Genomic DNA, 25,731 nt, shown 5'->3' on the forward strand with positions numbered 1-25,731 from the left:
GAAGGGAGGGGTCCTTTTTCTTTCGCCATGGCTTTACTAGGCTCCTCCTAACGAGGGTCAATTTCATGGGCACCTGGAAACCCTTAGCTTTGCGCAGTGGCAATATCATGGCCCATGAGGTGTAACCGAGGCGTGATTATTGCTAATTGAAAACTAAACCCAATACCCCGCCTTGATGACTTGAAATATAGTCAGCTTTGGCAATTTTTGCTAGTCTCTCAGGAGACTTCATTTCTTGTACAAACATTAGAAGAAACGTTTGGAAAGCGGAGCCGCTTCGCCCACGGGAGTAAAACAGGCAGGGAAGCCCCACCCTGAAATATTCCACTCCCAGAATGCCTTGCAGAAGGGAGGGGTCCGTTTTCTTTCGCCATGGCTTTACTAGGCTCCTCCTAACGAGGGTCAATTTCATGGGCACCTGGAAACCTTTAGCTTTGCGCAGTGGCAATATCATGGCCCATGAGGTGTAACTGAGGCGTGATTATTGCTAATTGAAAATTAAACCCAATACCCCGCCTTGATAACTTGAAATATAGTCAGCTTTGGCAATTTTTGCTAGTCTCCCAGGAGACTTCATTTCTTGTACAAACATTAGAAGAAACGTTTGGAAAGCGGAGCCGCTTCGCCCACAGGGGTGAAACAGGCAGCAGGGAAGCCCCGCCCTGAATTATTCCACTCCCAGAATGCCTTGCAGAAGGGAGGGGTCCGTTTTCTTTCGCCATGGCTTTACTAGGCTCCTCCTAACGAGGGTCAATTTCATGGGCACCTGGAAACCTTTAGCTTTGCGCAGTGGCAATATCATGGCCCATGAGGTGTAACCGAGGCGTGATTATTGCTAATTGAAAACTAAACCCAATACCCCGCCTTGATAACTTGAAATATAGTCAGCTTTGGCAATTTTTGCTAGTCTCTCAGGAGACTTCATTTTTTGTACAAACATTAGAAGAAACCTTTGGAAAGCGGAGCCGCTTCGCCCACGGGGGTGAAACAGGCAGGGAAGCCCCGCCCTGAATTATTCCACTCCCAGAATGCCTTGCAGAAGGGAGGGGTCCGTTTTCTTTCGCCATGGCTTTACTAGGCTCCTCCTAACGAGGGTCAATTTCATGGGCACCTGGAAACCTTTAGCTTTGCGCAGTGGCAATATCATGGCCCATTAGGTGTAACCAAAGCGTGATTATTGCTAATTGAAAACTAAACCCAATACCCAGCCTTGATGATTTGAAATATAGTCAGCTTTGGCAATTTTTGCTAGTCTGTCAGGAGACTTCATTTCTTGTACAAACATTAGAAGAAACGTTTGGAAAGCGGAGCCGCTTCGCCCACGGGGGTGAAACAGGCAGGGAAGCCCCGCCCTGAATTATTCCACTCCCAGAATGCCTTGCAGAAGGGAGGGGTCCGTTTTCTTTCGCCATGGCTTTACTAGGCTCCTCCTAACGAGGGTCAATTTCATGGGCACCTGGAAACCTTTAGCATTGCGCAAGCCCATGAGGTGTAACCGAGGCGTAATTATTGCTAATTGAATACTAAACCCAATACCCCGCCTTGATGACTTGAAATATAGTCAGCTTTGGCAATTTTTGCTAGTCTCTCAGGAGAATTCATTTCTTGTACAAACATTAGAAGAAACGTTTGGAAAGCGGAGCCGCTTCGCCCACGGGGGTGAAACAGGCAGGGAAGCCCCGCCCTGAATTATTCCACTCCCAGAATGCCTTGCAGAAGGGAGGGGTCCGTTTTCTTTCGCCATGGCTTTACTAGGCTCCTCCTAACGAGGGTCAATTTCATGGGCACCTGGAAACCTTTAGCTTTGCGCAGTGGCAATATCATGGCCCATGAGGTGTAACCGAGGCGTGATTATTGCTAATTGAAAACTAAACCCAATACCCCGCCTTGATGACTTGAAATATAGTCAGCTTTGGCAATTTTTGCTAGTCTCTCAGGAGACTTCATTTCTTGTACAAACATTAGAAGAAACCTTTGGAAAGCTGAGCCGCTTCGCCCATGGGGGTGAAACAGGCAGGGAAGCCCCGCCCTGAATTATTCCACTCCCAGAATGCCTTGCAGAAGGGAGGGGTCCGTGTTCTTTCGCCATGGCTTTACTAGGCTCCTCCTAACGTGGGTCAATTTCATGGGCACCTGGAAACCTTTAGCTTTGCGCAGTGGCAATATCATGGCCCATGAGGTGTAACCGAGGCGTGATTATTGCTAATTGAAAACTAAACCCAATACCCCGCCTTGATAACTTGAAATATAGTCAGCTTTGGCAATTTTTGCTAGTCTCTCAGGAGACTTCATTTCTTGTACAAACATTAGAAGAAACCTTTGGAAAGCGGAGCCGCTTCGCCCACGGGGGTGAAACAGGCAGCAGGGAAGCCCCGCCCATAATTATTCCACTCCCAGAATGCCTTGCAGAAGGGAGGGGTCCGTTTTCTTTCGCCATGGCTTTACTAGGCTCCTCCTAACGAGGGTCAATTTCATGGGCACCTGGAAACCTTTAGCTTTGCGCAGTGGCAATATCATGGCCCATGAGGTGTAACCAAAGCGTGATTATTGCTAATTGAAAACTAAACCCAATACCCCGCCTTGATGATTTGAAATATAGTCAGCTTTGGCAATTTTTGCTAGTCTGTCAGGAGACTTCATTTCTTGTACAAACATTAGAAGAAACGTTTGGAAAGCGGAGCCGCTTCGCCCACGGGGGTGAAACAGGCAGGGAAGCCCCGCCCTGAATTATTCCACTCCCAGAATGCCTTGCAGAAGGGAGGAGTCCATTTTCTTTCGCCATGGCTTTACTAGGCTCCTCCTAACGAGGGTCAATTTCATGGGCACCTGGAAACCTTTAGCTTTGCGCAGTGGCAATATCATGGCCCATGAGGTGTAACCGAGGCGTGATTATTGCTAATTGAAAACTAAACCCAATACCCCGCCTTGATAACTTGAAATATAGTCAGCTTTGGCAATTTTTGCTAGTCTCTCCGGAGACTTCATTTCTTGTACAAACATTAGAAGAAACCTTTGGAAAGCGGAGCCGCTTCGCCCACGGGGGTGAAACAGGCAGGGAAGCCCCGCCCTGAATTATTCCACTCCCAGAATGCCTTGCAGAAGGGAGGGGTCCGTTTTCTTTCGCCATGGCTTTACTAGGCTCCTCCTAACGAGGGTCAATTTCATGGGCACCTGGAAACCTTTAGCTTTGCGCAAGCCCATGAGGTGTAACCGAGGCATAATTATTGCTAATTGAATACTAAACCCAATACCCCGCCTTGATGACTTGAAATATAGTCAGCTTTGGCAATTTTTGCTAGTCTCTCAGGAGAATTCATTTCTTGTACAAACATTAGAAGAAACGTTTGGAAAGCGGAGCCGCTTCGCCCACGGGGGTGAAACAGGCAGGGAAGCCCCGCCCTGAATTATTCCACTCCCAGAATGCCTTGCAGAAGGGAGGGGTCCGTTTTCTTTCGCCATGGCTTTACTAGGCTCCTCCTAACGAGGGTCAATTTCATGGGCACCTGGAAACCTTTAGCTTTGCGCAGTGGCAATATCATGGCCCATGAGGTGTAACCGAGGCGTAATTATTGCTAATTGAAAACTAAACCCAATACCCCGCCTTGATGACTTGAAATATAGTCAGCTTTGGCAATTTTTGCTAGTCTCTCAGGAGACTTCATTTCTTGTACAAACATTAGAAGAAACCTTTGGAAAGCGGAGCCGCTTCGCCCACGGGGGTGAAACAGGCAGGGAAGCCCCGCCCTTAATTATTCCACTCCCAGAATGCCTTGCAGAAGGGAGGGGGTCCGTTTTCTTGCGCCATGGCTTTACTAGGCTCCTCCTAACGAGGGTCAATTTCATGGGCACCTGGAAACCTTTAGCTTTGCGCAGTGGCAATATCATGGCCCATGAGGTGTAACCGAGGCGTGATTATTGCTAATTGAAAACTAAACCCAATACCCCGCCTTGATGACTTGAAATATAGTCAGCTTTGGCAATTTTTGCTAGTCTCTCAGGAGACTTCATTTCTTGTACAAACATTAGAAGAAACCTTTGGAAAGCTGAGCCGCTTCGCCCACGGGGGTGAAACAGGCAGGGAAGCCCCGCCCTGAATTATTCCACTCCCAGAATGCCTTGCAGAAGGGAGGGGTCCGTGTTCTTTCGCCATGGCTTTACTAGGCTCCTCCTAACGAGGGTCAATTTCATGGGCACCTGGAAACCTTTAGCTTTGCGCAGTGGCAATATCATGGCCCATGAGGTGTAACCGAGGCGTGATTATTGCTAATTGAAAACTAAACCCAATACCCCGCCTTGATGACTTGAAATATAGTCAGCTTTGGCAATTTTTGCTAGTCTCTCAGGAGACTTCATTTCTTGTACAAACATTAGAAGAAACCTTTGGAAAGCGGAGCCGCTTCGCCCACGGGGGTGAAACAGGCAGGGAAGCCCCGCCCTGAATTATTCCACTCCCAGAATGCCTTGCAGAAGGGAGGGGTCCGTTTTCTTTCGCCATGGCTTTACTAGGCTCCTCCTAACGAGGGTCAATTTCATGGGCACCTGGAAACCTTTAGCTTTGCGCTGTGGCAATATCATGGCCCATGAGGTGTAACCGAGGCGTGATTATTGCTAATTGAAAACTAAACCCAATACCCCGCCTTGATGACTTGAAATATAGTCAGCTTTGGCAATTTTTGCTAGTCTCTCAGGAGACTTCATTTCTTGTACAAACATTAGAAGAAACGTTTGGAAAGCGGAGTCGCTTCGCCCACGGGGGTGAAACAGGCAGGGAAGCCCCGCCCTGAATTATTCCACTCCCAGAATGCCTTGCAGAAGGGAGGGGTCCGTTTTCTTTCGCCATGGCTTTACTAGGCTCCTCCTAACGAGGGTCAATTTCATGGGCACCTGGAAACCTTTAGCTCTATATGAACTTGTAATTGCTGTGGATTGCTGCTATTTTTCAGGACACCCCAAAATTCAAGGCTTTTCTTAGGTATATATGAACTTGTAACTGCTGTACATTGCTGCTTTTTTTCAGGACACCCAAAAATTCAAGGCTTTTTTTAAGCTCTATATAAACTTGCAACTGCTGTGGATTGCTGCTATTTTTCAGGACACCCCAAAATTCAAGGCTTTTTTTCAGCTCTATAATAAACTTGCAACTGCTGTGGATTGCTGCTATTTTTCAGGACACCCCACAATGCAAGGTTTTTTTTCAGCTCTATATGAACTTGTATCTGCTGTGGATTGCTGCTATTTTTCAGGACACCACACAATGCAAGGCTTTATGTCAACTCTATATGAACTTGTAACTGCTGTGGATTGCTGCTATTATTCAGGACACCCCAAAATTCAAGGTTTTTCTCAGGTATATATGAACTTGTAACTGCTGTGGATTGCTGCTATTTTCAGGACACCCCAAGATTAAAGGTTTTTTTTATGTATATTTGAACTTGCAACTGCTGTGGATTGCTGCTATTTTTCAGGACACCCCAAAATTCAAGGCTTTTTTTCAGCTCTATATGAAGATGTACCTGCTGTGGATTGTTGCTATTTTTCAGGACACCCCAAAATTAAAAAATTTTCTCTGGTATATATAAACTTCTAACTGCTGTGGATTGCTGCTATTTTTCAGGACACCCCAAAATTAAAGGCTTTTTTTCAGCTCTATATGAAGATGTACCTGCTGTGGATTGCTGCTATTTTTCAGGACACCCCAAAATTAAAGGTTTTTCTCAGGTATATATGAACTTGTAACTGCTGAGGATTGCTGCTATTTTTCAGGACACCCCAAGATTCAAGGTTTTTGTCAGCTAAATTGGAACTAGTCACTGCTGTGGATTACTGCTATTTTTAAAGATACCCCAACAATTCAAGGTTTTTGTCAGCTCTATATGAACTTGCAACTGCTGTGGATTGCTGCTATTTTTCAGGACACCCCAAAATTAAAAAATTTTCTCTGGTATATATGAACTTCTAACTGCTGTGGATTGCTGCTATTTTTCAGGACACCCCAAAATTCAAGGTTTTTGTCAGCTAAATAGGAACTAGTCACTGTTGTGGATTGCTGCTATTTTTAAGGACACCCAAAAATGAATGTTTTTTTTTTTAGGTATATATGAATTTGTAACTGCTGTAGATTGCTGCTATTTTTCAGGACACCCCAAAATTCAAGGCTTTTTTTCAGCTCTATATGAACTTGCAACTGCTGTGGATTGCTGCTATTTTTCAGGACACCCAAAAATGAATGTTTTTTCTTAGGTATATATGAACTTGTAACTGCTGTAGATTGCTGCTATTTTTCAGGACACCCCAAAATTCAAGGCTTTTTTCAGCTCTATATAACTTGCAGCTGCTGTGGATTGCTGCTATTTTTCAGGACACCCCAGAATGCAAGGCTTTTTTTCAGCTCTATATGAACTTGTAACTGCTGTGTATTACTGCTATTTTTCAGGACACCCCAAAATTAAAGGCTTTTTTTCAGCTCTATATGAAGATGTACCTGCTGTGGATTGCTGCTATTTTTCAGGATACCCCAAAATTAAAAAATTTTCTCAGGTATATATGAACTTGTAACTGCTGTGGATTGCTGCTATTTTTCTGGACACCCCAAAATTCAAGGTTTTTTTTCAGCTAAATAGGAACTAGTCACTGCTGTGGATTGCTGCTATTTTTCAGGACACCCCAAAATTAATGTTTTTTTCTTAGGTATATATGAACTTGTAACTGCTGTGGATTGCTGCTATTTTTCAGGACAATCCGACAATGCAAGGCTTTTTTTAAGCTCTATATGAACTTGTAACTGCTGTGGATTGCTGCTATTTTTCAGGACACCCCAATATTCAAGCCTTTTTTTCAGCTCTTTATGAACTTGCAACTGCTGTGGATTACTGCTATTTTTCAGGACACCCCACAATGCAAGGCTTTTTTTCAGCTCTATATGAACTTGTACCTGCTGTGGATTGCTGATATTTTTCAGGACACCCCACAATGCAAGGCTTTTTTTCAGCTCTATATGATCTTGTAACTGCTGTGGATTGCTGCTATTTTTCAGGACACCCCAAAATTCAAGGCTTGTTTTCAGCTCTATATGAACTTGCAACTGCTGTGGATTGCTGCTATTTTTCAGGACACCCCCAAATTAAAGGTTTTTCTCAGGTATATATGAACTTGTAACTGCTGTGGATTGCTGCTATTTTTCAGGACACCCCAAAATTCAAGGTTTTTTTCATGTATACATGAACTTGTAACTGCTGTGGATTGCTGCTATTTTTCAGAACACCCCAAAATTCAAGGTTTTTGTCAGCTAAATAGGAACTAGTCACTGCTGTGGATTGCTGCTATTTTTCAGGACACCCAAAAATGAATGTTTTTTTTAGGTATATATGAACTTGCAACTGCTGTAGATTGCTGCTGTTTTTCAGGACACCCCAGAATTCAAGGCTTTTTTTCAGCTCTATATGAACTTGCAACTGCTGTGGATTGCTGCTATTTTTCAGGACACCCCAATATTCAAGCCTTTTTTTCAGCTCTATATGAACTTGTAACTGCTTTGGATTGCTGCTATTTTTCAGGACACCCCAGAATGCAAGGCTTTTTTTCAGCTCTATATGAACTTGTAACTGCTGCGGATTGCTGCTACTTTTCAGGACACCCCAAAATTAAAGGTTTGTCTCAGGTATATATGAACTTGTAACTGCTTTGGATTGCTGCTATTTTTCAGGACACCCCAAAATTAAAAAAAATTCTCTGGTATATATGAACTTGTAACTGCTGTGGATTGCTGCTATTTTTCAGGACACCCCAAAATTCAAGGTTTTTGTCAGCTAAATAGGAACTAGTCACTGCTGTGGATTGCTGCTATTTTTCAGGACACCCCAAAATGAATGTTTTTTCTTATGTATATATGAACTTGTAACTACTGTACATTGCTGCTATTTTTCAGGACACCCTAAAATTCAAGGCTTTTTTTCCAGCTCTATATGGACTTGCAACTGCTGTGGATTGCTGCTATTTTTCAGGACACCCCAAAATTCAAGGTTTTTGTCAGGGAAATATGAACTTGTACCTGCTGTGAATTGCTGCTATTTTTAAGGACACCCCAAAATTAAAGGTTTTTCTCAGGTATATATGAACTTGCAACTGCTGTGGATTGCTGCTATTTTTCAGGACACCCCAAAATTCAAGCCTTTTTTTCAGCTCTTTGTGAACTTGCAACTGCTGTGAATTACTGCTATTTTTCAGGACACCCCACCATGCAAGGCTTTTTTTCAGCTCTATATGAACTTGTATCTGATGTGGATTGCTGCTTTTTTTTCAGGACACCCCACAATGCAAGGCTTTTTTTCAGCTCTATATGAACTTGTAACTGCTGTGGATTGCTGCTATTTTTCAGGACACCCCAAGATTAAAGGTTTTTCTCAGGTATATATGAACTTGTAACTGCTGTGGATTGCTGCTATTTTTCAGGACACCCCAAAATTCAAGGCTTTTTTCAGCTCTATATGACGATGTACCTGCTGTGGATTGCTGCTATTTTTCAGGACACCCCAAAATTAAAGGTTTTTCTCAGGTATATATGAACTTGTAGCTGCTGTGGATTGCTGCTATTTTTCAGGATACCCCAAAATTCAAGTTTTTTTTCAGGTATATATGAACTTGTAACTGCTGTGGATTGCTGCAATTTTTCAGGACACCCAAAAATGAATGTTTTTTTAGGTATATATGAACTTGTAACTTCTGTAGATTGCTGCTATTTTTCAGGACACCCCAAAATTCAAGGCTTTTTTTCAGCTCTATATGTACTTGCAACTGCTGTGGATTGCTGCTATTTTTCAGGACACCCAAAAATGAATGTTTTTTCTTAGGTATATATGAACTTGTAACTGCTGTAGATTGCTGCTATTTTTCAGGACACCCCACAATGCAAGGCTTTTTTTCAGCTCTATATGAACTTTTAACTGCTTTGGATTGCTGCTATTTTTCAGGACACCCCACAATGCAAGGCTTTTTTTCAGCTCTATATGAACTAGTAACTGCTGTGGATTGCTGCTATTTTTCAGGACACCCCAAAATTAAAGGTTTTTCTCAGGTATATATGAACTTGTATCTGCTTTGGATTGCTGCTATTTTTCAGGACACCCCAAAATTCAAGGTTTTTTTTTAGCTCTATATGAAGATGTACCTGCTGTTGATTGCTGCTATTTTTCAGGACACCCCAAAATTAAAGGTTTTTCTCAGGTATATATGAACTTGCAACTGCTGTGGATTGCTGCTATTTTTCAGGACACCCCAAAATTCAAGGTTTTTGTCAGCTAAATAGGAACTAGTCACTGCTGTGGATTGCTGCTATTTTTCAGGACACCCCAAAATGAATGGGGTTTTTTTAGGTATATATGAACTTGTAACTGCTGTAGATTGCTGCTATTTTTCAGGACACCCCAAAATTCAAGGCTTTTTTTTCAGCTCTATATGGATTTGCAACTGCTGTGGATTGCTGCTATTTTTCAGGACACCCCAAAATTCAAGTTTTTTCTCAGGTAAATATGAACTTGTACCTGCTGTGATTTGCTGCTATTTTTAAGAACACCCCAAAATTAAAGGTTTTTCTCAGGTATATATGAACTTGCAACTGCTGTGGATTGCTGCTATTTTAAGGACACCCCAAAATTCAAGGTTTTTGTCAGCTAAATAGGAACTAGTCACTGCTGTGGATTGCTGTTATTTTTCTTTCTTTTTTTTTACATTAAAGTTTATTAAGGATTTTTCAACAAAATTTTTAACAACAAGGGGGAAAGGGATAGCAGGGGGGAGGGGGAAAAGACCAGGGGCAACAGTCCAGGACTGGGGGGGTTCAGGGGAGGGGGGTAAGGGGGACAAGCATAGACTCTGACGCAGCAGAGTCAAAATATACAAAACCATAAAACAGAAAATTGTCAAGCAATAGTATCAATCAAATGCAAAGAAACAGGTACACAATACTCAAGAACACAAACATACAGCATTCTCACAGGGGTACAGAGGGAAAGAGGGATCGGAAAGCGGCGGAGTGATAGAAAAAGTCCCAGAGTAAAAAAGTCCCAAGTCTGACGATGATGCCCTTCGTCAGGGCGAAGCTGGGCCATTAAATTTTCCATAGTGCGAAGATGCAGGAATTCCTTCAGCCAAGAAAGGAGTGTGGGAGGGGTCTGAGACTTCCAGAGTCTGGGGATAACAGATCTGGCAGCTACCAGTATAAACCCCAAAAGCCTGCGGACCGACTTTCTAAATTTGCGCGTGAACAAGGAGAGGAGAAGAGGAGCGGGATCATCCTTTAGATCTACCCCTGTAACCTGTTGAATAACCCGCCTGACCCCAGTCCAGAAAGGGTGCAGGAGGGGCATCCCCACCAAATGTGAGCCATTGTGCCTTGAGCAGAAAGACATCTCCAGCACCTATCGGATGCGGAGGGATAGATAGCATTGAGGAGAACCGGAACTCTGTACCATCTGGAAAGGATTTTATAATTCGTCTCCTGAGCTCTGCAAGATATCGAGAACTTATGACATGCATCAAAGGCCGATGACCACACACCCAGCGGGAACTAAACCCCCAACTCCCTCTCCCAACTCCCCACGAAGGCCGGGAGAGGAGCTACAGGAACATCCAGCAGCACCTCATACAGAAGAGAGATGGTGTGAACAGGAGGGGATGAAGATAGACAGAGACGTTCAAGAGGAAGTGGAGGCCTATGAAGATCGTTAGAACGTTTCAAAGAAGAGTAGAAATGGGAGAGCTGGGAAAGATGCCAACACGAGGAGACAGAATCGGGACGCAGAGAACGGGCCAACAGATAAGCACGTGGGAGAAGCGAAGAAGACGAGATGACATGCTGAAAACGGAGGACCGGATCGCCAACCGAGTGTCCCAGGAAGGAAGAGTCAAGTGCAGCAGGGAAGTCCGGATTGCCAGATATCGGGGTCAGCGGTCCGTCGTTTCTAAACAGCTTCCTCATGTCCCCATACATACGGCACACCCCGAGCGTTTGGCGCGATACGAAAGAGAGAGGGAAAGCTCTATCCTCCGTCCAGTATTTTTTGTGCAGCCAGGGGAGGGCGGTGACAGGGAGAGGGCTCAGAGAGCCCTCCAGGGCGACCCAAAGTTTAGAATGGGAGGCATGGTGCCAGTCGAGAATACGTGTCGCAGCTGCGGCCAGATAGTATTTTGTGCAGTCCGGGACTGCCAGGCCGCCGCTCCGTTTTGACCGAGACAACGTCGCCTGGGCAATGCGCGACGGCTTCGAACCCCAAATAAACTTATTGAAGGTCTGCCCCAGAACAGAGAAGAAGCGCGATGGAAGAATGCAAGGAACAGTCTGAAACAGATACAGTAATCGGGGAAGAGCATTCATTTTCAAGAGATTGATGCGTCCCAGCCACGAAAGACCCATGGTATCCCAGCGCTCCAAATCAGCACGGAGGGAGCGTAAAATTGGCAAGAAGTTTAGTGAGTATATATCCGCCAGATTGGAAGGCAGCTGCACACCAAGATACTTGATGGAACCACGCGACCATGAGAATGGAAAAGAGGAGCGCAGGGAACCAAGAACCGACGATGACAAGGAGACATCGAGAGCAGAGCTTTTGGACAGGTTAAGCTTGTAATTGCTGTAAAAACTATAAGTGCTTATTTCCTGGAGAAGTGAAGGGAGTGAGGTAAGAGGCTGGGTCACAAAAAGGAGGACATCGACCGCAAACGCAGAGACCTTAAGGTGCATGTCTCGAGTTCTCAGACCTTTAATGTCTGGGTTATTTCTGAGAGCTACCAGGAGATGCTCCATGACCAAAGCATACAAAAGCGGGGAAAGGGGACAACTCTGTCGCGTACCATTGTGGATAGTGAAAGGGGAGGAGAGAGTGCCGTTAACTCTGACCTGCGCCACAGGGGAGTTGTAAAGCGCCCGGATGCGAGTAAGCATAGCAGGACCAAGACCAATCTGGGATAAAGTAGCCTCCAGAAAACTCCAATCCACCCTGTCAAAGGCCTTCTCCGCATCCAGGGAGAGTAACAGCATGGGAGTCTTTGACCTCTGAGGAATGGATCGCAGAGAAAGCCTTCAGGGTGTTATCACAGGCCTCCCTACAGGGGATGAACCCCACCTGATCAGAATGAACAAGGTCCCCCATGTGCGGGCACAGACAGTTTGCGATCAGTTTAGCATACAACTTGGCATCCGTATTAAGGAGCGAGATAGGTCTATAGCTAGCGCATAGTGTAGGGTCCTTACCTTCCTTGGGTATAACCGTAATATGGGCTCTGAGGAACGACGGGGGGAATGTCATGCCTGGGGAGATAGAGTTAAAAGCCTCCAACAAAGGGGGGACCAGCTCTGACTTCAAGGCTTTAAAAAAACGAGCTGTATAGCCATCCGGTCCAGGGCTTTTGCCTCCTGGAAGAGAGGAGATGCCCTCCTCTAGCTCCTGAGCCAAAAAAGGTGCTTCAAGCAGGGACACATCACTCGGAGATAAGGAGGGAATAGCAGTGGAGGCAACATATTGTGAGAGCGAGAGATTAGCGGAAGGGGCTGGATGGATGGATCCCGGCGGAGGCAGGTGGTAAAGCGTGGCATAGTATTCTTGGAAGGCTGAGGCAATGTCAGCAGTAAGGTGAGTAAGGGACCCGGAGGATTTCTTAACAGCTAGTACATGGGAGGTCGCTTGACGCTCCCTCACCGCCCTCGCCAAGAGACATAAAAGGAGCGCTGGCCAAGCTGTCGCAAACGCTGCTGTTTAAGTTCAAGCAAGGGCCTAAGCTCCTGACGGGTGGCCGTCAGAGATGCCAGGGTCGATTGCTGTAACGATTGTTTATGTTGGGCTTCAAGAGTCGCCAGGGTAGCCAGCAGGGAGCGGAATTTAAGACCCGCCTCTCTCTTCAGACGTGCACTGTGCTTCATTAGAACTCCACGGAGTACACACTTCATAGCCTCCCAACGAACTGGAGGAGAAGTGTCATCTCCCGAGTGATCTTGGAGGAAGTGAGAGATAGAGAGCCTCAAGTCCTCCAAGCACTGGAGGTCAAGAAGGAGCGATTCGTTGAGTCTCCAGGTATTGGCACGCCTCCCGGAGGAAGAAGGGTGACAAAAAGCACAAAAGACAGAGGAATGGTCAGAAAGAAAGGCAGAGTCAATTCTAGCAGTGGTCACAAGGGAGAGAAGGTCGTGTGAAAGGAGAATATAGTCAATTCTACTATAAGAGTTGTGCGGAGGGGAGAAGAAGGAGTAATCCCTGTCAAGCGGGTGGAGGATCCGCCAAGCATCACACAGCAACATGGAATTCAGAAGTCTCCTCACCTTGTTCAACGCCCGTAGGATAATTGTGATCTGCCCACTGAGGTATCAAGTAAGGGGTTAAGGGGAAGATTAAAATCACCACAAACAATTAGTTGACCCTTGGCGAAAAACTGTAGGGCAGCCAAGGTGGATAGGAGAAAAGGAACCTGCTCAGAATTAGGGGCATAAATGTTAGCAATAGTATAAATCGAGCCATAAATCTCACAGATCAGGAACAAGTACCTAGCATCACCGTCAGACTTAGTATCCAAAATCTTAACAGGCAAGTTTTTATGGAAGAAAGTGGCCACTCCACGGACTTTACCCAACAGACTATTACAGTGGAACCATTGTGGGAAATACCGATTCTTGATCACAGGGATATGGTCAGACACAAAATGCATCTCCTGTAAGCAGAGAATCTGCACTTTCCGTTTGTGTGCGTCGTATAGAACCTGAGAACGCTTTTCCGGAACATTAAGACCTTTAACATTAAAGGAGGAGACAGAGATATCCGCCATTGAGAAGAGGTACAGGGAAGGGGTGCAAACACGAGGAGCAGGCAAAGACTAACAGGGAAGACAAACAAACAGGCAGATACACCAAAAGACATGAACAGGGGAGCTCAGATGGGGCTGACAGAGAAAGAATCAGGCAAACAAGCAAAACAAACACACAAAAAAAAAAAAAAAAACATTACGTGGGAGAAAGGAAGGAAAGCTACAAGAAGGAAAGCGAGAGCGATGAACAAAACAAAGAAGAGGAGAGATACAGAAACGAGCCGCTACAGCTCCGTCAAAATAAACAGAACACACAATAAGCAGTAGACAAGGACAAACAAGAATGATACAAGAGGGCAAGGAAGATGCCTCCAGAGGGAAAACTAAGGGGAAAGGAGCAAAAGGCTCCAAGCGGTCTCGCGCAGCGAGGACCAATCTATATGGGGTCGAGGAAGGCAGACAACGCGGCGTACAACAGAACACTGTCAAAAAAGACAACACTATAGAAACTAGAATCAGAGTCAAGAGAGGACCACTCCGGCTCCGACACAAGGGCATAAGAACAAGAAAACAGGCAAAAAAAAAAAAAAAAACGAAAACAAATAAGAACGTCTACTAAGCAGCAATACCTGAAAAAGAGGGCAAAGATAAAAACTCAATAAAATAACCGGAGAAAAGGTACATGAGACCATTAAGGCATGGAACAAACTTACAAAGTCCAGACAGCCAAGAGCATAGACAAATCATATAAGTCATTTCTGCGACCCCCAGACTGCAGGGGGACGGCGTTGGCGTTGTGGTCTCTGAGTGCGAGGAGGACCAGAGCCATTGGAAGAGTCCATAGCATCCCAGCGTAGACGCATAGGTCCAGAGCGGTTAGGATCAGCTAGCAAAGCAGACCACTCAGGAAGTCGCAGCGGTGGCAGATCCAAGGCACGAAGGAAGTTCGGGAGGTCCTCTGGGTGAGCAAGAGATAGAACGCAATCACGCCTTCGAACCTGAAGGGAAAACGGGAAACCCCAGCGGTAAGGGATTTTGCGTTCCTGGAGCAGGGAGAGCAGAGGTTTCAGAGCGGCTCGCTGACGCAGAGTGTATCTAGAGAGATCCGGGAATACAGACAATGAGTTGCCATCAAAATCCACAGGGCCGGAGTCTCTAATCTTGCGTAGGATAGCTTCCTTTACGGCATAAAAATGAACACGGCATATAACATCTCTCGGGTTATCAGGGTCAGCACTCCGGGGGCGGAGAGCACGGTGAGCATGGTCCATTTCAATGTGAGAATCGGGGGGCTGCTCCAGCAGGGAGTTGAAGATGCAAGTAAGGACCAGGACCAAATCCTCCGTCGGGACCGATTCCGGTAGACCCCGGATGCGTATGTTATTGCGGCGATTGCGATTCTCAATGTCATCCATATGAGAAACAAGATTGTAGAGTTGCGAGGCGTGCGTGGACACTTGGAGATGTAGAGTATCAAAGGAGGACACAGCAGAAGATTGGAAATCCTCCAAAGCCCGCACTCGCTGTTGTAGGTCAGAAATGTCTGCTTTAACAATTTGTAGGTCCTGGCGCCAGGCGCATTTAAGGTCAGAAGCAAGACTGTCCATGTCTCTCCTACTCAGGGCCAAAAGTGCTTGTAGTTCTGGAAAGTTCTGCAGAGTGCGCGCCGCTTCTTCAGGCGGAGGGAGATGGGACACAAAAGCAGGCGCCTCAACCCGGAGAGCTGAGAGGATCTGGCCGGGGTTAGGAGCCTTCTTACAAGTCTCAGGGGCAGGCAGGTCATCTCCAGAGGAGAGGTCATCAGCCAGCTCAGGGCACATCTGGTGGGAGGCCGAGTCTTGGAGTCTCTTGTGCGGGGGACTAGCACCCCTAGCAGAGTCTTTTTGCGGGGTCCCCGGGGGCCAGGAAGGCTGTAGAGGAGATGGAGGGGTCGGCAGCAGGGCCCTGGGTATGACCCTGGGGCCAAATGGAGCTGCGGTGCCATGGATGCCGCTGCTCCTACACCTGATGGAGAAGCCTGCAATGGTGGAGCCTGCTGAGGCTGTGGGGAAGGGTTCCCAGACAGGGGAGAGGCAGGAGGTACCTGGGAGGCACAGGAGGCCAGCGTGGAAGGTCCCAGAGCAGCTACATCCCGGCAGGAGAGATCCGGCATAGAGGAGGAGACGGAGCTGCACTGCGCTGCTCCCGGAAGCGCCCCCGTGTAGCTGAGGAAGATGGCGGCTGAGGAGTGGAGCAGGCCGCGGACTTCAGCGGCTCCGGGGCGAAAAAGGCCGAAATGCTGCAATCCTGATGCAGGGGGGTCGAGGGGTCCCCCTGAGGCCTTTTAGATCGAGATTTGCCCATGGTGCCAGCTAGTAAAGCCCGAGAGTCAGAGCACGGAGCGGAGCTCTTAAAGAAAGCAGCCACTCGCGTGCATGTCAAGCCATGCCCCCCCGGATTGCTGCTATTTTTCAGGACACCCCAAAATTCAAGGCTTTTTTTCAGCTCTATATGAACTTGCAACTGCTGTGGATTGCTGCTATTTTTCAGGAAACCCCAAAATAAAGGTTTCTCTCAGGTATACATGAACTTGCAACTGCTGTGGATTGCTGCTATTTTTCAGGACACCACAAAATAAAGGTTTTTCTCAGGTATATATGAACTTGCAACTGCTGTGGATTGCTGCTATTTTTCAGGACACCCCAAAATTCAAGGCTTTTTTTCAGCTCTATATGAAGTTGTAACTGCTGTGGATTTCTGCTATTTTTCAGGACACCCCAAAATTCAAGGTTTTTCTCAGGTATATATGAACTTGTAACTGCTGTGGATTGCTGCTATTTTTCAGGACACCCCAAAATTCAAGGTTTTTCTCAGGTATATGTGAACTTGAAACTGCTGTGGATTGCTGCTATTTTTCAGAACACCCCAAAATTCAAGGCTTTTTTTCAGCTCTATATGAACTTGCAACTGCTGTGGATTGCTGCTATTTTTCTTTTTTTTTTTTTTTTTTTTCTTTTTTGATAGAGTTGGAAGGGACCTCAAGGGCCATCGGGTCCAACCCCCTACGAGTGCAGGTTTTCCTAAATCATCCCAGCTATATGATTATCCAGATTCCGCTTGAAGATTTCCATTGATGGAGCGCCCACCACCTCCCGTGGCAGCCTATTCCACTCTCTCACTACCCTCACTGTCAGAAAGTTTTTCCTAATGTCTAATCTGTATCTCTTTCCCTTTAGTTTCATCCCATTGCTTCTTGTACTTCCTTGTGCTAATGAGAATAGGGTAGATCCCTCTGCACTGTGACTACCTTTCAGATATTTGTAGACTGCCATTAAATCTCCCCTCAGCCTTCTCTTCTGCAAACTAAACAATCCCAGTTCTTTTAGCCGCTCCTCATAGGACATAGTTTGCAGACCTTCCACCATTTTGGTTGCTCTTCTCTGGACTTGCTCCAATATATCGATGTCTTTCTTGAATTGAGGCGCCCAGAACTGTACACAGTATTCCAGGTGTGGTCTGACCAGGGAAGAGTACAGAGGAATAATGACCTCTCTTGATCTAGATTCAATGCTTGTCTTAATACATCCCAGAATTTTATTAGCCTTTTTTGCAGCAGCACCGCACTGTTGGCTCATGTTGAATTTGTGATCTACTATTATGCCCAAGTCCTTTTCCCCTATGCTATCACTTAGTTCTATTCCTCCCATACTATATATGTTTTTTTACATTTCTGTTACCCAGATGTAGAACTTTGCATTTGTCCCTGTTAAATACCATTTTGTTGGCCTCAGCCCATTGTTCCAGTGTGTCTAAGTCCTTTTGAATACACTCTCTCTCCTCTCTAGTGTTGGCTATTCCTCCTATCTTCGTATCATCTGCAAATTTTATGAGTTCCCCAATAATTCCATCGTCCAGATCTTTATAAATAGATATTAAAAAGTACTGGGCCCAGAACAGAGCCCTGCGGCACCCCGCTTTTTACTTTCTTCCAGTTTGATGTGTAGCCATTTAGTATTACTCGTTGTGCCCGATCATTAAGCCAGTTGTGAATTAACCTAACTGATTTTTTGTCAAAGCCATACTTAATCATTTTTTCAATAAGAAGGTTATGTGATACTTTATCAAATGCCTTACTGAAGTCAAGATATACTATGTCCACGGCATTCCCTTGGTCCAACCATTCAGTGATTTTGTTGTAGAAGGAAATCAGGTTAGTCTGACAAGATTTATTGGTCATAAAGCCGTGCTGGCTCTGGTTAATTAATGCCTTCCCATCCAGGTACCGAAGTAAATGTTCCTTGACAATTTGCTCAAAGATTTTTCCTGCTATCGAGGTCAGACTTACCGGCCTGTAATTTCCTGGATCGTCCCTTTTCCCCTTTTTGTAGATGGGGACAACATTTGCCCTTTTCCAATCTAAAGGGACCACTCCTGTTTCCCATGACTTACCGAAGATTATAGCAAGGGGTTCTGTTATTTCCTCTGCTATCTCTTTCAGGACTCTAGGGTGTAAATCATCTGGTCCTGGGGACTTGGTTTCCTGTAACTTGGCTAAGTGCTCTCTTACCAGACCTTCGCTTATAGTCAGCTTGGAGTCCTCCTTCCCCTCATCTCCATCACCATTAATGTCGATATTTCCATTAGTTTCTTGGGAGAAGACGGATACAAAATATGAATTTAGTAGCTCCACCTGCTGTTCCACCATGTTAACTGTTTCTCCTTTGTCATTCTTCAGGACTCCAATGGTCTCCTTCACTTTTCTTTTGCTTTTAACATATCCCCAAAATCCTTTTACCTTAGTCTTTGCCTCTTTTGCAAGCTTCAATTCGTGTTCAGCCTTAGCTCCTTTGATGCTTATCTTGCAGAGTCTGCAGACTGCTGTGTACTCTTCCTTAGGTATAGTTCCCATCTTCCACTTTTTGTATGTTTCCTTTTTCCTTTTTAGCAGGTTATGTAATTTTTTGGTCATCCATCCTGATATTTTTAGGTGCTTCCCATTTTTCTTCCTTCTAGGTATTGTTAGTTCCTGTGCTTTAATGATTTCCCTTCGGAAGATTTCCCACCCTTCATGTGCATTTTTGTGCTTAAGAATTTTGCACCATGGAATTCTGCTAACCCTTGCCTTCAGGCTCTTGAAGTCCGCCCTGCTAAAGTCGAGCCTTGAAGTCTATGTCTTCTCAGGTCTTCTTCTTCTTGCAACCCCAAACTCAAGTATAGCATGATCGCTGAATCCCAGTGTCCCTGCTACCCGTAGTCCCTTAACCATGTGCTCTTTGTTGGTTAGGACTAGGTCCAAAATGGATGTTCCTCTCGTGTTTTCTTCTACTAGCTGGGCAATGAAGTTGTCTGCTAGAGAGGATAAAAATTTGATGGAGCCTTTACTCTTGGCTGTGTGGGTTTCCCAATGAATGTCAGGGTAATTGAAGTCTCCCATGATCACTATTTCATGTTTCTTTGAGAGCGTGGTCATTTGCTGTGAAAAAATCTCATCCATGTCTTCTGTCTGTCCTGGTGGTCTGTAATAAACGCCTAGTATGATGTCCTTATCATTGTTTTTCCCTTGAATTACTACCCAAATAATTTCCAGTAGATTACCATTCTGTAAAACTGTAATTTCTGTGGAGATGTGTTCTTTTTTAACATACAATGCAACTCCACCCCCTCTTTTATTAGTTCTATTCTTTTTGAATAAGTTGTATCCTTCCATCTGTATGTTCCAATCATGCATGTTGTTCCACCAGGTTTCTGTGATGCCGATGACGTCATAGTTTTCCTTGTGTATCATCAGCTCTAGTTCTCCTTGTTTGTTTCCCATGCTTTGTGCGTTTGTGTAAAAACATTTCAGATTGTGCTCTGCTGCATCCTTTTCCTTCTGAGTATCCTGTCTTGGGTCCTCTTTACCACATCTAGTAACCTTGTTAAGTATGTCTTTTAGCTGCATGTTCTTGTCTTTCTTTTTTCTTCCCATCCCCTCTTCTTCTAGTTTAAAGCCCTTCTGATGAGTGTGGCAAGTCTTCTGGCAAATATGTTTTTCCCAGGTTTTGTGAGATGTATCCCGTCTCTAGCAAGGAGTCCATCGTAGAGGTAATTCACGCCATGGTCCAAAAATCCAAATCCTTGCTCTCGGCACCACCGTCGAAGCCAGGTGTTTACCTCTAGTATTCTATTCCATCTCCTGATGCCATGACCATCAACTGGGAGGATTGATGAGAATACTACCTGCGCATCCAGTTCCTTCACTGTCTTCCCCAAATTTTCAAAGTCTTTATAGATAGTTGGTAAATCATTTTTTGCCGTGTCGTTTGTACCCACATGTATCAGTAGGAATGGGTAGTCGTCCTTGGAGCTGAGGAGGCTTGGTATCCTATCGGCCACATCCTTGATTTTTGCTCCTGGGAGGCAGCATACTTCTCGTGCGGTTAAGTCTGGCCTGCAGACAGCTGCCTCTGTGCCTCTTAGCAGTGAGTCACCCATAACCACTACTCTTCTTTTCTTCCTTGCAACACCATTTCTTGTTGTTCCTGATTGTCTCTGGGTGACTTTTGTTTCTTCTTTTGCTGATAGGTTATTTTTGTCATTTTCATCCGCCTGCATGAGAGTTTCATATCGGTTACTTAGCTGTGTGAGTGGTGATGGCCTTGTGATCCATTTGCATCTCTTGGTCACATGTGTCCAGTTTTCTGCCTCTGTAGGTTCTCTCAAGTATTCTTCCCTTACTGTATTCGGGGGACTTGCATCAGTCTCTGCAACTGTAGGCTCTCTAGCACTTTCATCCCCTACTGTGTTCTAGAGGCTTGCTTCAGCTTCATCAATGAAGACCTCACTTTCTTTGATGCTTCTCAACGTCACTATTCTTTCTTCCAACCTCTGCACTTTTTCTTCTAAAAGGGCCACTAGTTTACATTTCATACAGGTGAAGTTGGCTTTATGGTCCGGCAGATCTGTAAACATATAGCAAGTGTTGCAGCTCACCATGTGGGTTTTCTCCTCTTCCATGTTGCTCATTAAATTTGGATGAATGATCTTGTATATGTTTGTTTTTTTTTTTCTCGTCTGACGCCGTCTACGAAGTGTAAAAACTCGCGCGCCTAACGGCGCGCGGTTTTGCGATGTCCTCTAACCAGCGAGACCCAGCAATCGATAAGATTAAGGCGACTCTTCTCCTCTTCCCAGAATGCACCCAGGACACCCCACAATGCAAGGCTTTTTTTCAGCTCTATATGAACTTGTAACTGCTGTGGATTGCTGCTATTTTTCAGGACACCCCAAAATTAAAGGTTTTTCTGAGGTATATATGAACTTGTAACTGCTGTGGATTGCTGCTATTTTTCAGGACACCCCAAAATTCAAGTTTTTTTGTCAGCTAAATAGGAACTAGTCACTGCTGTGGATTGCTGCTATTTTTCAGGACACCCCAAGATTCAAGGTTTTTGTCAGCTAAATAGGAACTAGTCACTGCTGTGGATTGCTGCTATTTTTAAAGATACCCCAAAAATTCAAGGTTTTTGTCAGCTCTATATGAACTTGCAACTGCTGTGGATTGCTGCTATTTTTCAGGACACCCCAAAATTAAAGGTTTTTCTCAGGTATATATGAAATTGTAACTGCTGTGGATTGCTGCTATTTTTCAGGACACCCCAAAATTCAAGGCTTTTTTAGCTCTATATGAACTTGTAACTGCTCTAGATTGCTGCTATTTTTCAGGACACCCCAAAATTAAAGGTTTTTCTCAGGTATATATGAACTTGTAACTGCTGTGGATTGCTGCTATTTTTCAGGACACCCCAAAATTCAAGTTTTTTTGTCAGCTAAATAGGAACTAGTCACTGCTGTGGATTGCTGCTATTTTTCAGGACACCCCAAGATTCAAGGTTTTTGTCAGCTAAATAGGAACTAGTCACTGCTGTGGATTGCTGCTATTTTTAAAGATACCCCAAAAATTCAAGGTTTTTGTCAGCTCTATATGAACTTGCAACTGCTGTGGATTGCTGCTATTTTTCAGGACACCCCAAAATTAAAGGTTTTTCTCAGGTATATATGAAATTGTAACTGCTGTGGATTGCTGCTATTTTTCAGGACACCCCAAAATTCAAGGCTTTTTTCAGCTCTATATGAACTTGTAACTGCTCTAGATTGCTGCTATTTTTCAGGACACCCCAAAATTAAAGGCTTTTTTCAGCTCTATATGAACTTGCAACTGCTGTGGATTGCTGCTATTTTTCAGGACACCCCAAAATTAAAGGTTTTTCTCATCTCTATATGAACTTGCAACTGCTGTGGATTGCTGCTATTTTTCAGGACACCCCAAAATTCAAGGTTTTTGGCAGCTAAATAGGAACTAGTCACTGCTGTGGATTGCTGCTATTTTTCAGGACACCCCAAAATTCAAGGTTTTTGGCAGCTAAATAGGAACTAGTCACTGCTGTGGATTGCTGCTATTTTTCAGGACACCCCAAAATTAAAGGTTTTTCTAATGTATATATGAACTTGTAACTGCTGTGAATTGCTGCTATTTTTCAGGACACCCCAAAATTAAAGGTTTTTCTAAGGTATATATGAATTTGTAACTGCTGTGAATTGCTGCTATTTTTCAGGACACCCCAAAATTAAAGGTTTTTCTCAGGTATATATGAACTTGTAACTGCTCTAGATTGCTGCTATTTTTCAGGACACCCCAAAATTCCAGGCTTTTTTTATAGCTCTATATGAACTTGCATCTGCTGTGGATTGCTATTTTTCAGGACACCCCAAAATTAAAGGTTTTTCTCAGGTATATATGAACTTGTACCTGCTGTGAATTGCTGCTATTTTCAGGACACCCCAAAATGAAAGGTTTTTCTCAGGTATATATGAACTTGTAACTTCTGTGGACTGCTGATATTTTTCAGGACACCCCAAAATGAAAGGTTTTTCTGAGGTATATATGAACTTGTAACTGCTGTGGATTGCTGCCATTTTTCAGGACACCCCAAAATTCAAGGCTTTTCTCAGGTATATATGAACTTGTAACTGCTGTGAATTGCTGCTATTTTCAGGACACCCCAAAATTAAAGGTTTTTCTCAGGTATATATGGACTTGTAACTGCCGTGGACTGCTGCTATTTTTCAGGACACCCCAAAATTAAAGGTTTTTCTCAGGTATATATGAACTTGTAACTGCTGTGGATTGCTGCCATTTTTCAGGACACCCCAAAATTCAAGGCTTTTCTTAGGTATATATGAACTTGTAACTGCTGTGGATTGCTGCTATTTTTCAGGACACCCCAAAATTAATGGTTTTTCTCAGCTTTATATGAACTTGTAACTGCTGTGGATTGCTGCCATTTTTCAGGACACCCCAAAATTCAATGCCTTTTTTCAGCTTTATATGAACGTATAACTGCTGTGGATTGCTGCTATTTTTCAGGACACCCCAAAATTCAAGGTTTTTTTCAGCTAAATAGGAACTAGTCACTGCTGTGGATTGCTGCTATTTTTCAGGACCCCCCAAAATTCAAAGTTTTTGTCAGCTATATATGAACTAGTCACTGCTGTGGATTGCTGCTATTTTTCAGGACACCCCAAAATCACAGGCCTCAGCACTGATCCCAAGCCCATGACACCACAGAAGAGTGTTGGAGATCACCAGGAGAGCGCCAGACACTGCAAGGAGGCCCAAAATATGTAAGGGAAGGTGAGTATGATTTATTTTTATTTTTTTCACCTCAGACTATTATATTCTGCAATTGAAGAGACCCCAGAGTATATTTCTGTGGCCATTTTAGTTCATCGAAGATGAATCTATATTTGTTCTGTTTTATAAAAAAAAAAAAAATATTTGAAATATTCACGTTGAACCAAGTTCAGTAAGAACTGATTTGTCGATCTCTAACCAGGACTACTCTAAAAAGACAAGGGACTTCTTAGTTGGAAGTGCTACACTTCTTTTTAACATCCAAAATATAGAAAACAAAATTTGCTCCATTAAGTGTTTATTTTGTACAGTAGAGTACAGTTACAGGATTTGATTAGATGACACAATGAATCACCGTGTGCATCCCTCTATATAGTGATACAAATTCTTTCCTTGGCAATAAACTGTCCATGGATACCTGTGGGTAAGAAGAAAAGGAAATTATCATAAATATCAGTATAACTTTTTTATAGCCTAAATAACACCAATTAAGATGTAAGATGTATATATGTGCCAGATTGCGCTCAACGTTACATCGTGTGAATGCACCCTAAATGTGTATTACTGGTTCTGTGTAGCCGCCAAATGACACACCACAAATCTCTCCACCAGAGAAAATAAACATACGATCACACTTACATGGTTGAAGAATGTAATAAGCTTTGGCAGCCCTGGTTGTCCCCATCTCATGCCTCAAATACAGTGTTTCCCAGACTTTTCATACTCAGGGAACACATATAAAAAAAATATTGGGGTATCCCAAACAAATAATTTTTACCAAAAGACAATAACATCTTAAGGATTCAGATAATGTAAGAAGGCAATATGTTGTATTAACTCACATAATGAGGTTAGCGGGTTTCACCTTTTCTTTTGACTCTTGTTATTTAATTCACTTGACCACAGACCTTGTTGACCCACCTAAGTGTCTTACCAATGAGCATGGTCATCATCCTTTACCCCCCAAAAGGTTCATTGTTAAATCCTATTAATACCGTACTTTGTGCTGCATGAGGAAATATTGAAGTTTCTTGTGTATTATGTTTCCTAAAATATCAATAAATCTATTTTAAAACTAAATTCCTGTTTCCTGCTAATGGGCAGCTGAGGAACTAGGCTTAGTCAACAATGAGGTTCTTAAAAATGTTTCTGTCCCATTGCAAACTGAGCATTGGGGAAGGCTCCTGTTGCAGACAGTTATTTATAATGGAAGGCAGTATATAGTGTGTGAGTCACTCGTGGACATTATACAGTGGTGCCACTAAGTGGATATTATTCTTGGAAATCCAATAAGGGGGAAATATATTGTGTGGGGGCTACTATGGGGGCACTATATGTATGTGGAGATATGAAAGAGGTATGTGGGACACTAAAAGAGTATTGTACTGTGTAGAGGCACTAAAGAGGGATAATACTGTGTAAAGGCATTAACACAGCATTATTTTTGTGGAGCTACTATGGGGGGATAATGCTGTTTGGAGGCAATATAAGGGAAATAATATTGTGTTGAGGGCGCTGAGAAAACATTTTGCTGTGTAAGGACACTAAGGCGGCACTATACTGTGTGGTGACACTAAAGGGGAAACATATTGTGTGGGGGCTTCTAAGAGACACTATATGTTTGTGGAGCCATTAAGGGGGCATTATTCTCTGTGTGGGTACTAAGGGGACAGTATACTGTGTGTGTGGGCACTAAGGGAGCATATACAGCATAGGGAAAACTAAGCAGAAATTATATTGTGAAGGGAACACTAAGGGAGGTTATACTAGGTGGAGACTCTAAGGGGCATCATACCGTGTGACTGTAAATGTTTAAGAGGAAAACCTAAGGTGGGGGGCACTATTACTGTTTGGTGGCATAAAGGGACCAAGCAGGAATAGGTGGTTTCAACTGGGAGAGGGGTGGGATCGGACAGGGTTAGGGGTATGCAATGGCGTAACTAGGAATGGCTGGGCCCCGTGGCGAACTTTTGACATGCCCCCTCCCCCCCCCGACACCAAAGACCTAGACCTCCTACACATTCCTACACGCTCTATTATATCCCATAGTGGCCCCTGCACATACTATTATCCCTCATAGTGGCCCCTGCACACAGTATTATACCCCATAGTGGACCCTGTACACAGTATTATGTCCCATAGTGGCTCCTGCACACGGTATCATGTCCCTTAGTGGCCCCTGCACACAGTATTATGTCCCTTAGTGGCCCCTGCACACACTATTTTGTCACTCAGTGGCCACTCCACACAGTATTATCCCCCATAGTGGCCCCTCCACACAGTATTGTCCCTCA

The 25,731-nt window shown here is 44.2% G+C and overlaps 13 non-coding genes and 1 pseudogene across 13 annotated transcripts; all 14 read left to right on the plus strand.

Annotated features, from left to right (window-relative positions):
• Positions 1–85: 85 nt before the first annotated feature.
• On the plus strand, positions 86–226 carry LOC142205756 (U4 spliceosomal RNA). Its single transcript, XR_012716720.1, has one exon. It is a non-coding gene; the product is annotated as a U4 spliceosomal RNA (small nuclear RNA).
• Positions 227–430: 204 nt separating this feature from the next.
• On the plus strand, positions 431–571 carry LOC142205289 (U4 spliceosomal RNA). The gene has a single exon (XR_012716312.1). It is a non-coding gene; the product is annotated as a U4 spliceosomal RNA (small nuclear RNA).
• A 207-nt stretch (positions 572–778) lies between these two features.
• LOC142205916 (U4 spliceosomal RNA) lies at positions 779–919 on the plus strand. The gene has a single exon (XR_012716869.1). It is a non-coding gene; the product is annotated as a U4 spliceosomal RNA (small nuclear RNA).
• A 204-nt stretch (positions 920–1,123) lies between these two features.
• LOC142205342 (U4 spliceosomal RNA) lies at positions 1,124–1,264 on the plus strand. The gene has a single exon (XR_012716362.1). It is a non-coding gene; the product is annotated as a U4 spliceosomal RNA (small nuclear RNA).
• A 197-nt stretch (positions 1,265–1,461) lies between these two features.
• Positions 1,462–1,596, plus strand: LOC142205346 (U4 spliceosomal RNA). The gene has a single exon (XR_012716364.1). It is a non-coding gene; the product is annotated as a U4 spliceosomal RNA (small nuclear RNA).
• Positions 1,597–1,800: 204 nt separating this feature from the next.
• Positions 1,801–1,941, plus strand: LOC142205757 (U4 spliceosomal RNA). Its single transcript, XR_012716721.1, has one exon. It is a non-coding gene; the product is annotated as a U4 spliceosomal RNA (small nuclear RNA).
• Positions 1,942–2,145: 204 nt separating this feature from the next.
• LOC142205917 (U4 spliceosomal RNA) lies at positions 2,146–2,286 on the plus strand. Its single transcript, XR_012716870.1, has one exon. It is a non-coding gene; the product is annotated as a U4 spliceosomal RNA (small nuclear RNA).
• A 207-nt stretch (positions 2,287–2,493) lies between these two features.
• Positions 2,494–2,634, plus strand: LOC142205339 (U4 spliceosomal RNA). The gene has a single exon (XR_012716359.1). It is a non-coding gene; the product is annotated as a U4 spliceosomal RNA (small nuclear RNA).
• A 204-nt stretch (positions 2,635–2,838) lies between these two features.
• LOC142205160 (U4 spliceosomal RNA) lies at positions 2,839–2,979 on the plus strand. Its single transcript, XR_012716190.1, has one exon. It is a non-coding gene; the product is annotated as a U4 spliceosomal RNA (small nuclear RNA).
• Positions 2,980–3,183: 204 nt separating this feature from the next.
• Positions 3,184–3,311, plus strand: LOC142205345 (U4 spliceosomal RNA; annotated as a pseudogene).
• Positions 3,312–3,515: 204 nt separating this feature from the next.
• On the plus strand, positions 3,516–3,656 carry LOC142205184 (U4 spliceosomal RNA). The gene has a single exon (XR_012716214.1). It is a non-coding gene; the product is annotated as a U4 spliceosomal RNA (small nuclear RNA).
• A 205-nt stretch (positions 3,657–3,861) lies between these two features.
• On the plus strand, positions 3,862–4,002 carry LOC142205758 (U4 spliceosomal RNA). Its single transcript, XR_012716722.1, has one exon. It is a non-coding gene; the product is annotated as a U4 spliceosomal RNA (small nuclear RNA).
• Positions 4,003–4,206: 204 nt separating this feature from the next.
• On the plus strand, positions 4,207–4,347 carry LOC142205760 (U4 spliceosomal RNA). The gene has a single exon (XR_012716723.1). It is a non-coding gene; the product is annotated as a U4 spliceosomal RNA (small nuclear RNA).
• Positions 4,348–4,551: 204 nt separating this feature from the next.
• Positions 4,552–4,692, plus strand: LOC142205812 (U4 spliceosomal RNA). The gene has a single exon (XR_012716772.1). It is a non-coding gene; the product is annotated as a U4 spliceosomal RNA (small nuclear RNA).
• Positions 4,693–25,731: the final 21,039 nt, after the last annotated feature.

Source organism: Leptodactylus fuscus, chromosome 5 (genome assembly GCF_031893055.1).
Source record: "Leptodactylus fuscus isolate aLepFus1 chromosome 5, aLepFus1.hap2, whole genome shotgun sequence".
NCBI classification, from domain to species: domain Eukaryota; kingdom Metazoa; phylum Chordata; class Amphibia; order Anura; family Leptodactylidae; genus Leptodactylus; species Leptodactylus fuscus.